Source organism: Equus przewalskii, chromosome X, assembly GCF_037783145.1.
Source record: "Equus przewalskii isolate Varuska chromosome X, EquPr2, whole genome shotgun sequence".
Taxonomy (NCBI): domain Eukaryota; kingdom Metazoa; phylum Chordata; class Mammalia; order Perissodactyla; family Equidae; genus Equus; species Equus przewalskii.
In genome coordinates, this window is record NC_091863.1 from 15893329 (window position 1) to 15906519 (window position 13191).

The window sequence follows — 13191 nt, forward strand, 5'->3', positions numbered from 1 at the left end:
CATTTGACTACCTAATTCATGGCTTTACAAGTTTATTATTTAAATTGGCTCCAATTTGGGGGGGCAGAATTTTCTCTTTGGAAAACTAAGGGGTTGCTTTAGATTTGGGTATATGAAATAAGTGCTCTTCTTGGTATATCAAGGGGAAAACAAAAAGAAAAACATTAGACTGGTTGAGATGAGCAATTATTCAGGGCCTGAGTATTCCAGAAAAACAAAGACAGTGTAATGTGAGGTCAAGAGCACGTCTGTGGAGCCAGCCTGCCTGGATTGGAATCTCTGCTTTGCCACTTACGTGCTCTATGAGGTTGGGTGAGTTACTCCACTTCTCTGTGCCTCAGTTTCCTCACCTGCAAAATTAGAAGAATGATAATGTTTAGCTCATATATTATGAGAATTGAATGAGTTAATATTTGTAAAGGGCTTAGAACAGGGCCTAGCACACAGTAAGAACATATGTGTTAGATAGATGGACAGATAGATAGATAAACCCTGTATCTTTCTTGATACAATTGGCCGAACCCAGGAAGAATTTGTGCTTCTGCTACCTGGTCTCTGTGTTAATGGATATATGGGTTTGCTCATTGATTCATTTATTTATTTGCTTTAGGAGAACTAAAGCAACTTCTTTTGCAATGGAGAAGATTGTGTATGTGCATGTGGCTGATGACCTAATGCAAGATGAGAACTGGGGAAAAGGAGCAGAATTGTGCTTGTGGGGTCAGACTTGAGCGCCCACAGTTCAAGGGTGCTCTCTTTGAAGGAAGAGATCTCTCAACTGCCCAGAGGCTGTGCCTCAAATCCCCATGAGCCTCTGCTCAAAGCCATGCTCTATCAGTGTGTTGTCCTGTGGAAAATACTGAAAGCTGGCAAGGATGTGGGGTGGCCAGAATGCTTATATACTGCTGGTGGGAGGGTCAAATGGCACAACCACTTCGTAAATCTGTTTGGCAGTTATCTGCTAAAGCTGAGCATATGCCTACCCTATAACCCAGCAATCCCACTCACGGGTATATTCCCAACAGAAATGTACACATATGTTCACCAAAAGTCATGAACTTGAATGTTCATGACAATACCACTCATCATACCCAGATGCCCATCAATTGGGAAATGGATAAAGGCATTTTGTAATATTTACACAATGGACTACTACACAGCAATAAGAATGAGCCACGGCTCTGCACAACAATATGTGTAACTCTCTCAAACAAAATGTTGAGCAAAAGAAGCCAGACGTAGAAGAACACATACTGCAGGATTCCATTTACATAAAGTATAAAAACAGGCAAAACAAATTTATGGTGATATGAGTCAGGATAAGGGTTATCTTCAGAGGAGACTAGTGACCGGAAAGGAGGAAAAGGAGCGGCTTCCCAGATGCTGGTGATGTTCTTATTCTTAACCTGGGTGTTGGTTACCTGGCTGTGCTCCATTTATGAAAATTCTTGGAGCTATATACTTATGATATGTGCACTTTTCTGTATGGATATTAGACTTCAACAAATGTTGTAAAGAGGGAGCACAGGTAAATTCTTCACATTCCGCAAACTGGGCAGTGAGCATATGGAGCTATTAATGCTGCTGCAATCTAAAGCTTGTATTCTAATTTTGTAGAAGGTTTTGTTTTTATGTGTTTATGTCTTGTTTCTCTAATTAAATTTTAAGCTCTTTGATGGGGATGACTGTGTCTTGTTTTTCTTTGTATTCCCGCAGCGGAGAAACAGTGTGCATGCTCATTAAATATTTGTTCATTTATCAGGAGGAAAAGCAGTCTTGCCCAGCTACCTCGTGGAAGGGTATGGTTTTCATGTCCAATTGTAGCAGAATCTTTTAATAGTTATGTTCCTTAATTTAAGACAGTCTTGGAATAGGGTGGCTATTTTGAGCTCTTAACCTTGTGTTTTAGACAATCTGATGTGCCAAATGCTTTGACTAAATTCTCCTGAGGTAAAGTGCCAGCTTTGGAATAGATTTTCTGAGAAGCCGACATTGAATGCTGGCGGAATGGCGTGGCCGACTGCCAGCCGGGGGCGGGAAAACTTGCTCTGAACTTTGGTTGACTACCTCTTTAGCTCACTGCGCCATGGATGAATTGTCTCCGGCTCTCCAGGGCTAGAAGAGAGAGAGAGAGAAAGGCAGCTTATTTGAGGAGCAGCTGCAGGGCCTAAGTCACAGTAGGAAATGGTGTTGGCTTAAGACACCTTTGGTGAAATGAGTCAGTGTATCTGCTCAGCCATAGGACAAAGTCTCCACAAGTTACCTGTAACTGGAGGGAAATTTTACGTTAAACCAAGAGCAAGCACTCAACCTCCTCCTTAAAGCAAAAAAAGCCATTGGTGGAAAACCCGAATACCATAAATAATGCACATGAAGTTATACTGGTAAAACTGTAGGGACCTATAGGTAGGAATTTTTTTAATCTCTTTTTTTTCCCTTTTCTTTTTTTTTTGACTTGGCTCTGAAAATAAAATGGTTGATTCTTTTTACAGTGACACGTAGAAGAATCGTTCCAGACCCTAGGTTACTAAATATTTATGCTGAAAAAAATGTAGACAAATACAGATTTTTCTGAACTCTGTAATCCTTTTAACTGATTCCAATTTGAGATGGAATTGCGATTCTCTAGTAAAATATTTTTCCACTTGGAAACTCAGAGCCAACTCTGCCTGCTTTTGTAGTCAGCTAGTAGGAGCAGCAGAGGGAAAAAGGATGGTGTCCTGAGTGGTTCTGTGGAATGCTGCATTGATTTCTTAATTTTATGGACATTGCTTTTGGGGGCACGGAGCTTCCCTCACAAGTTACCATTCTCTTTCCCTTTCTTGAAAAAACACACACACACACTCACACACACTCTCTCTCTCTCACACACACACACACACACACCCCTTGAAGTCAAAATTAGTTCTCTGCAAAAATTCAGTTGAAGTCAGACTTCCTTCATCTGGGATCTGGAGGGAATTTGCAGAATACCAAAATCTTGAACAAATTTCTAGGAGTCTGGAAAATTCTAGAAGCCTTTAGAGAAGGCAGAGGAACCCTGCAAGTGTAATGAGAGTTAATCTGCAAGTGTGTTAAGAGTTAATCTGCAAATTAATCTACAGTTAATTGACACTGCCTTCTCATTTCCTTCCCATTCTTCCACATCCAGAAAGGGCGACCTTGACAGTTGCTAGGTGGAGGCCTCGATGCTGATTGAAGGTAAGTGCACCTCCATTCAGAATAAGGGAAACTTCAGCTGATTTGAAAACACTTATGAACTCACATTGATTTATTCTTTTTAGGTAAAGCAGGAGAAATTTTAATTGATTCTTGACTCTTTCTTGAAACTTCCAAAGCTTACCAGACTTCTGCCCTAATGTATAGCTTTGGATTTTGTTGTTTGTCAGAACTATATGTTTAAGGAGCTATCATCTTGAAAGCCATCTTTCAAGATAGGTTATTGTCACCTTTCTAGTCCAAAATGCTAATGAATGGGGCAGTTGTGTGTTCTGATGAATAGTTATTTAAAAAGCACTGTACAAATAATGCAAAAACATGACAAATTCACCAATTTTGACAGCTTAGAACTCTGGATGTTCAGCAGTTATAATAAACTTCTGGTTTTGTGGGTTTCATAATAGATGAAAAAACTGAGATGAAAGCACACATTTTAGGGTGGAGATGATGGCAGGCTTTTCTTTATGTGCAGGGGCTTCTGAGGTGGGGTTTGGGGACAAAGGGTTCCTATAATTATCAGAGTGAGGAACTTGGAGCAACAAGATATCAAGTACACCTTGCACAGAGGCCTGTATGGAACAGCCCAGAGTCTACTGGTGCCATGTCTGCCTTCAACTCCCTACCCAAGTCAGAAGGGTTCCCTTGCTTGCTCTCTCTGTTTTCGTTTCCTACCATCCCTCTCTTCTACAGTCCCCTCCTTTCTTTCTCCCCAGTCCTGGTCTTTTCTCAAACTTATCGACCTCACCTGCATTATCCTAATAGAGTATTCAAGCATGCAGCAGCTTCCGAGTCATTTAGATAGTTTCACCATCTAGTTTCCTTGACCATGAAATTAGATGCTACAGAAATGTTTCCTAAAATAACTATCTACCAGATTAGATGGGTTTTCCATGCTACCTTAAGTTTTAGATGAGATTGACACCCATTCCCTGCCATGAGGATGTCCAAAGCAGGCGACCCTCATGGTCCTTGGGGTTTCAGGATTACTATGGAACAGTGAATGCCATGTGTTTGTCATTCTTCCTCTTTCTGAATTGGAATGACTATTATGGTTAACCTGTCTCATTCCACCCATTCCTAGGTACATTGGAACAGGGACCAGCAAACTTTTCTGTAAAGGACCAGATAGTAAATATTTTAGGCTTTGAGGGCCATATGGTCTCTGTAGCAACTACTCAGTCTACCATTTTAGCAAGAAAGCAGACACAGACAACATGTAATGGGTGTGGCTGTGCTCCGACAAAACTCGATTTACAAAAACAGGCTGATTTGTCCCGCAGGCTGTGGTTTGCTGCCTCCACATACATTTTTCTTTTCATTCTGAGACTCCTATGATAAGGATTTTGTCACTTCAGACCTCCAAATCACTTGGCTTTTATTTTACAATTTTACAATTTCTTTTTCCTTATGCTTTCCTATTGTTTTATGGCAAAGAACTCCAATCTGATTTCTAGCTCAGTAATTTGGTCTTTGACTGGGTCCATTCTGCTATATATCCTAGCTATTAAGATCTTATTGCTATGATTATATTTTTGATACTTAACATTTTCACTTGGTTCTTTTTAAGTCTTCCTTTTACTGCTTCGTAATTCAAATAACCTTCCTTATCTATTCGGGAGTATTTAATATGCCATCTGTTCCAGTAACTCTGATTCATGTGGTATACACTGTTTAATTTGCTGTCTGTCTTTTGCAGATGTTGTATTACTCAGAGATAAAACTATTTTGGCCAGAATGGCCATGTTCCTTGGGTACCAGCTACTCTCTCTAGTAATGTATATTAGGAATGGATGAAGCCCAGGCTCTACTTGTTTATGTCCCTCGTGATAATTTTAAGGAGAGAGGAGAGGATGAACCCAAGTCTAGAATACCTCAGAAACCACAGAACTAATGCTGACCACCTCCATTTGCTACCATTACACAAGGCAACTCTTCTAATCCTTCTAAATCCTTTCTTTAAATACTTACAGAAGCCACATTGGGAGGTGGCAGTCTCCCTAAATTATAGTCTACCAGCTCTGGGAATTTAGAGAGGAAGAGGGGAGGAATGACTGCTTGTGTGGCCCTGGCCAATCCACACCTGTTTATCAACACTTTACTGCAAGGGTGCTTTTGTGCTGCCTTGAGAGAATCCCATTGACACTGGCATTCTAGGCTGTTTCCACCCTTTCTATGTGAAGAGAAATGATCATATTGAGAGAATGTGGGGAAAGGATAAGAGGACAACTTCAAGGCTCTCCCTCAATCTACCTAATTCCTCCTGCGTTTGCCTGCCTACTGCCCCAAGCTGCCACCATTCCCAGAGGTACAAATTTATGACTGCCTATGGCCCCCCAAGGCAGTCTGAAGAGTTTTTGTTGTTAATTTCTTGGTTCCATCTTTTCCTTTCACTTGTGAAGTTTCTCCACGGTTGATTTCAGGGGAGGGGAGTCAGCAGCCTGTGCTAGTTCTCCATCTGATCAAGAATAAAAAAATTCTCTGAAGCTATCTTTTATATCCATTTCAAGACCTGTTTGGCCAAATAATTAATCAAGGGATGTGTAACAGCTACATTAGTCCCTCCTTCTGTGGAAATGAATAAACAGAAACCTCATTAAAATGGACTCAGGAGGCCAAAAGGGGGAGCTCTCATGTCCCATGTCCATAGCAGAGCCCAACAGGAAAAAGAAAGACTTCCTCTTCTTGACCACCAAAAAGCTCACCCAGTGAGAGACTGTTACAACTCAGCCAATGAAAAGCCACTACGCACTGAACTCCCAATTCCTACAATGGACTCTGTTTACAATAGCCCTCTCAACTTCCTCTTCCCCTCTTTAAAATAGTTTCTCCTCCCTTTGCTGCTGGGGGACTTGAACATGTCTCGCCGTGGTTGCAGACCTCGAATTGCAATTTTTTGCTGATTCCAAATAAACCCATTTTTCCTGGAGAAATAACTGGCTGTCTGTTTGTTTAAGGTCAACACTCCCAAAGAAAACTTGACCCATCATTGGTAAGTAGGGAAGGAGAAAACAGGAAAAAACAAAGAATGACAATGAATGGGTAACATAAAATATGACAGCAGAAATAAGTCTTAATATAAGAGTAACTGTAATAAATATGTGTTTTAAACTCACTATTAAAAGCTAGAGAATATTAAATTGAATTAAAAAGTGAGATTAGGGGCTGGCCCCGTGGCTGAGTGGTTAAGTTCGCGTGCTCTGCTGCACGTGGCCCAGTGTTTCGTTGGTTCGAATCCTGGGCGCGGACATGGCACTGCTCATCAAACCACGCTGAGGCAGCGTCCCACATGCCACAACTAGAAGGACCCACAACAAAGAATATACAACTATGTACCAGGGGGCTTTGGGGAGAAAAAGGAAAAAAATAAAATCTTAAAAAAAAAAAAAGTGAGATTAAACAATATATGATCGGGGCTGGCCCCGTGGCCGAGTGGTTGGGTTTGCGCGCTCCGCTACGGGCGGCCCAGTGTTTCGTTGGTTTGGATCCTGGGCATGGACATGGCACTGCTCATCAAGTCATGCTGAGGCAGCATCCCACATGCCACAACTAGAAGGACCCACAACTAAAATATACAACTATGTACTGGGGGGCTTTGGGGAGAAAAAGGATAAAAATACCCCCCCCCAAAAACCGATATATGATCTACCTAAAACAAATAAAACAGAAGGGTACATAAAGATTGAAAATAATAAGGATGAAAAGATATACCAAGTAGATATGAGCCAACAGAATCTGGGGCAGCAGTCTTAATACCTGATAAAATGGAATTAAGGCAAAAACTCCCATAAGGGATAAAAAGGTCTTGGTATACATGCAAAAGTTACAATAGAATCAGAAGGAAAGAGGAATCATGAGTATATATGTATCTAACAATAAAGCCACAAAATATATAAAGCAACTACTCATAATATTATTGGGGAAAATAAATTATTCGGTAACAATTTACTTAGATGTTTAAATATGCCCCTTTCTAAAATTGATAGATCAAGCAATCAAAAACAAGACATGGGAGATCTGAGTATACAAATTAATAATCTTCAGCTATTAGATATTAATTAAATTCAACTCAACACATTATTTCTGAGCACATTTTCAAAAATTGACAATGTAATAGGCCACAAAGGAAGCCTCAATAAATTTCAAAGTATCAATATTAAACACCTATGTTCTCCTATAATAATATAATATAATGAGAACATAAAATTAAAGAATTGCTAAAAGTTCCTGTGAGACCAGAAACTGAACAGTATACTAAAACCCCCTTAGGTTAATAAGTAAAGCATTCAAATGAAATTCAAGTAAATTACAATGAAAACACTACTTGTCAAATTTTGTGGGACACAGAGCAATGTCCTCACTTAGAAGAAAATTTGTAACTTTTAATGCCTTTATCAAGAAACAAGAAATGTTGAAATGAAATGAGCTACACTTTCAAGTCAAGAAGTTTTAAAACTATGGATAAAACAGAGACTAAAAATAATAAAATACCATAATGAATAACTAGCAATTAAATTTGAAAACCTAGATGACTAGGTTATTTTCTGGAAAAAAAAATTTTTAAATGCTAAAATTCACCTAAGAAGTTGGTGAAAAAGAACAAGAAGCATTAAAAATTTGTGGCAATTACATCCACTCACTTTCCTGGCAGGGAGGGGGAGCACACCATGCCCCAGGGCAGTGAAGGAGCAGCCACAGCTTGGGTCTCAGTGAGGAAACCCCACCCACCAAGCACAGTGGCCTCTCAGACTGCGCATTGTAAACAGGGACCTCAGCAGATTTCTGAGCCAGGGCAAACACTTCCCAGGTGTGCATGAGTGCTCACAGTGCAGCTGCACTCCTAAAGAGGGAATGGTCTGGAAGTCTGCAGGAATAGGCATGGCAGCTTTGAGCCCACTGGTGATCACTGTCTGGCAGGGAGGAGGAGCTCAGAGCACCCCTGAGGCTCCAAAGAGTGGCCCTAGCCTACCAAGGAAGCCCCGCCCAACAAGGACAGTCCACACAAGTGCCTGAATGCATCCCAGGCTGGGGCAAGCACCCATAATACCCCCACAGCTTCCAGCAGACGGGGTGGGGCCAGAAACACTGATCCTGCTCCCCCCTAGTGGTAACAGGGGGAATCTGCATCCTAAGAATACCACAAATGCCCCAACAAAAGATTAGTTCATCAAACACCGTGAGAAACTGCAGCAACAATTCAGACCAGAAGGAAAATGACAATTCTCCAGAAACCAACACTGAAGACACCAAAATATACAAGCTAAATGACAGAGAATTCAAAATAGCCATCATAACAAAACTCAACAACTTACAAGAAAACACAGAAAGACAATTCAAGGAGCTCAGCGATAAAATGAATCTCTTCACCAAAGAGATTGAAACTATAAAAAAAATCAAGCAGAAATTCTGGAAAAACACAATTAATGAAATAATAATCTAGAATCATTAAGAAATAGAATTGATTTTGCAGAGGAAAGAATTAGTCTTCTTGAGGATAAAAATGTAGAAATTCTACAGGTGGAGGAGGAGACAGAACTAAGATTTTAAAAATATGAAGGAATTCTTCAAGAAATATCCAACTCAATTAGGAAAAGCAACATAAGGATTATAGGTATTCCAGAGGGAGAAGAGAGGGCGAAAAGAGCAGAGAGCTTGTTCAAAGAAATAATTGCTGAGAACTTCCAAAACATGGGGATGGTTTCAGATTTACAGATAAATGAAGTTACTCAAACACCCAACTTTATTAATGCTAAAAGACCATCTCCAAGGCATATAATAGTAAAAAAGGCAAAAGTTTGGCATAAAGGAAGAATATTAGGAGTATCACGGGAGAAGTAAAAGCCTACAAAGGAAGCCCTATCAGGCTTTCAGCAGATTTCTCAGCAGAAACCCTGCAGGCTAGGAGAGAATGGAATGATATATTCAAAATACTGAAAGACAAAAACTTCCAGCCAAAAATACTTTATCTAGTGAAACTTTCCTTCAAAAACAATGGAGAAATAAAAGCTTTCCAAGATAAAGAAAAGCTGAGGGAGTTCATCACCACTAGACCTCCCCTACAAGAAATAATTAAAGATGCCCTTACACCAGCAACAAAAGGCAAAGGTCTACAAAGCTCTGAGCAAGGAGACAAATAGACAGACACGATCAGAAATCTGCAGCTCTCTACTAGAACAGGAAGCCAAAGGCTCAATTGCAACTTAAAAGGGAAAGGAAAACAAAGCATCACAAGTAATGATTAACGCTTCAACTTAGCCACAAACTCACAACATTAAAACCAGAACAATCTATAACAGCAATTACTCAGAAGGGGAGAGGAAAAGGAAGGAACCTGCTTAGGTTAATGGAGATAAGAGGCTATAAGAAAATGGACTAGCTCATCTCTAATATCTTTCATACAATCCTCGTGGTAAACAATAACCAAAAAATCAGAGAAGAGCCACAATTCACAAAAAGAGAGAGAACTGAGAAATCCCTCTCAGAAAATCAACAAAATGAAATGGTAGTCTGAAATACAAAGGAAGAGAAACAGTGGAAACATAGAACAACCAGAAAACAAGAGATAAAATGGCAGCATTAAGCCGTCATGTAACAATAATCTCTCTAAATGTAAGTGGACTGAACTCTCCAATCAAAAGACACAGAGTAGCTGGATGGATTAAAAAACAAGACCCAACAATTTGCTGCCTCCAGGAAATGCACCTCAGCTCCAAGGACAAACATAGGCTGAGAGTGAAGGGATGGAAGACAATACTCCAAGCTAATGGATAACAAAATAAAGCAGGTGTTGCCATACTTTTATCAGACAAAGCAGACTTCAAGTTAAAAAAGACAATGAGAGACAAAGAGGGGCAGTATTTAATGATAAAAGGGACATTCCACCAAGAGGACATAACACTTATCAACATATATGCACCTAACACAGGGGCACCAAAGTACACAAAGCAATTATTAACAGACCCAAAGGGAGAAATTAACAGCAACACAATAAGAGTAGGGGACCTCAACATGCCACTTACTTCCATGGACAGATCATCCAGACAAAAAATCAACAAGGAAATAGTAGCTTTAAGTGAAACACTTGACTGGATGGACTTAATAGACATATATAGAGCATTCCATCCAAAAATGGCAGAATACACATTCTTCTCAAGTGCCCATGGAACATTCTCAAAGACAGACCATATGTTGGGTAACAAGGCAAGCATCAATAAATTCAAGAAGATTGAAACCATCCCAACCATCTTTTCTAACAGAGCTAGAAAAAGAAGAACAAAGCCCAAAGTCAGCAGAAGGAGGTAAATAAAAAAATCAGAGCAGAAATAAACGAAATAGAGACTAAAAAAACAGTAAAAAGGATCAATGGAACTAAGAGCTGGTTCTTTAAGAAGATAAAGAAAATTGCCAAACCCTTAGCCAGACTCACCAAGAAAAAAAGAAAGGAGGCTCAAATAAATAAAATTAGAAATGAAAGAGGAGAAATTACAACAGATACTGCAGAAATACAAAGGATTATAAGAAAATAATATGAAAAACTATATGCCCACAAATTTGATAACCTAGAAGAAATGGATGAATTCCTAGACTCATAAACCTCCCAAAACTGAATCAAGAAGAAACAGAGAATCTGAACAGACCAATCATAAGTACAGAGATTGAAATGGTAATCAAAAACTTCCCAAAAAACAAAAGTTCAGGAACAGATGGCTTCTCTGGAGAATTCTACCAAACATTCAAAGAAGATTTAGTACCTATTCTTCTCAAACTATTCCAAAAAATTGAAGAAGATGGAGCACTTCCTAACACATTCTATGAGGGCAACGTTACCCTGATACCAAAACCAGACAAGGACAACACAAAGAAGGAAAACTACAGGCCAATATCACTGGTGAACTTAGATGCAAAAATCCACAACAAAATATTGGCAAACTGAGCACAGCAATGCATTAAAAGAATCATACATCATGATCAAGTGGGATTCATTACAGGGATGCAGGAATGGCTCAACATCTGCAAATCAATCAATGTGATACACCACATTAACAAAATGAGGAATAAAAATCACATGATCATCTCAATAGATGCAGAGAAAGCATTTGACAAGATCCAACATCCATTTATAACAAAAATTCTCCATAAAATGGGTATTGAAGGAAAGCACCTCAACATAATAAGGGCCATATAAGACAAACCCACAGCCAACATCATACTTAATGGCGAAAAACTGAAAGCCATCCCTCTGAGAACAGGAACAAGACAGGGGTGCCCACTCTTACCACTCCTATTCAACACAGTACTGGAGGTATTGGCCAGAGCAATTAGGCAAGAAAAAGAAATAAAAGGAATCCAAATTGAAAAGGAAGACATGAAACTTTCACTATTTGCAGATGATATGATTCTCTATATAGAAAACCCTAAAGAACCCACCAGAAAACTACTAGAAATAGTCAACAACTAGAGGAAAGTTGCAGGGTACAAAATCAATTTAAAAAAATCAGTTGCATTCCTATACACTAACAATGGAGTAGCAGAAAAAGAAATCCCTGAATACAATCCCATTTACAATCACAACAAAAAGAATAAAATACCTAGCAATAAACTTAACTAAAGAGGTGAAAGACCTGTACACTGAAAACTATAAGTCGTTACTGAAAGAAATTGAGGAAGACATAAAGAAATGGAAAGATATTCCATGTTCATGGGTCAGAAGAATAAACATAGTCAAGATGTCCATACTACCTAAGGCAATCTACAGAGTCAATGCAATCCCAATCAGAATCCCAATGACATTCTTCACAGAAATAGAGCAAAGAATCCAAAAATTTATACTTTTGAACAACAAAAGACCCCAAATAGTCAAAGCAATCCTGAGAAAAAAGAACAAAGCTGGAGGCATCACAATCCTTGACTTCAAAACATATGCAAAGCTATAGTAATCAAAACAACATGGTACTGGCACAAAAACAGAAAACAGATCAATGGATCAGAATCGAGAGCCCAGAAATAAAACCACACATCTATGGACAGTTAATCTTTGACAAAGGAGCCAAGAACATACAATGAAGAAATGAAAGTCTCTTCAATAAAAGGTGTTGGGAAAACTGGACAGCCACATGCAAAGGAATGAAAGTAGACCATTATCTTGCACCATACACAAAAATTAACTCCAAGTGGATTAAAGATTTGAATGTAAGAACTGAAACCATAAAAATCCTAGGAGAAAATATAGGCCGTACACTCTTTGACATTGGTTTTAGCCACATCTTTTCAATTACCATGTCTACTCAGGTAAGGGAAACAAAAGAAAAAGTTAACAAATGGGACTACATCAGACTAAAAAGCTTCTACAAAGCAAAGTAAACCATCAACAAAATGGAAGGACAACTCACCAACTGGGAGAAAATATTTGCAAATCATTTATCAGAAAAGGGGTTGATATCCAAAGTATATAAATAACTCACACAACTCAACAAGAACAACAAAAAACAACCCAATCAAAAAATGGGCAGAGGATATGAACAGACATTTTTCAAAGGAAGATATACAGATGGCCAACAGGCACATGAAATGATGCTCAACATCACTAATCATTAGGGAAATGCAAATCAAAACTACAATGAGAAAGCACCTTACATCAGTCAGAATGGCTGTAATTACCAAGACCAAAAACAAATGTTGGAGAGGATGTGGAGAAAAAGGAACCCTCATACACTGCTGGAGGGAATGCAAACTAGTGCAGCCACTATGGAAAACAGTATGAAGATTCCTCAAAAAACTAAAAATAGAACTACCACATGACCCAGCTATCCCACTACTGGTTATCTACCCAAATAACTTAAAATCAACAATCCAAAGTAACATATGCACCCCTATGTTCATCGCAGCACTATTCACAATAGCCAAGACGTGGAAACAATCCAAGTGCCCATTGACTGATGAATGGATAAAGAAGTTGTGGTATATGTATATACAATG

The 13191-nt window shown here is 39.1% G+C and overlaps 1 long non-coding RNA gene across 1 annotated transcript in view; it reads left to right on the top strand.

Moving 5' to 3' along the window:
- LOC139080899 (uncharacterized) overlaps positions 1-13191 on the top strand; it is a 48496-nt gene that overhangs the window by 17770 nt on the left and 17535 nt on the right. The window contains exons 3-4 of the long non-coding RNA XR_011535708.1: positions 1717-1799; positions 3152-3201. This is a non-coding gene — a long non-coding RNA (uncharacterized lncRNA). The remainder of the gene's footprint in view (positions 1-1716; positions 1800-3151; positions 3202-13191) is intronic.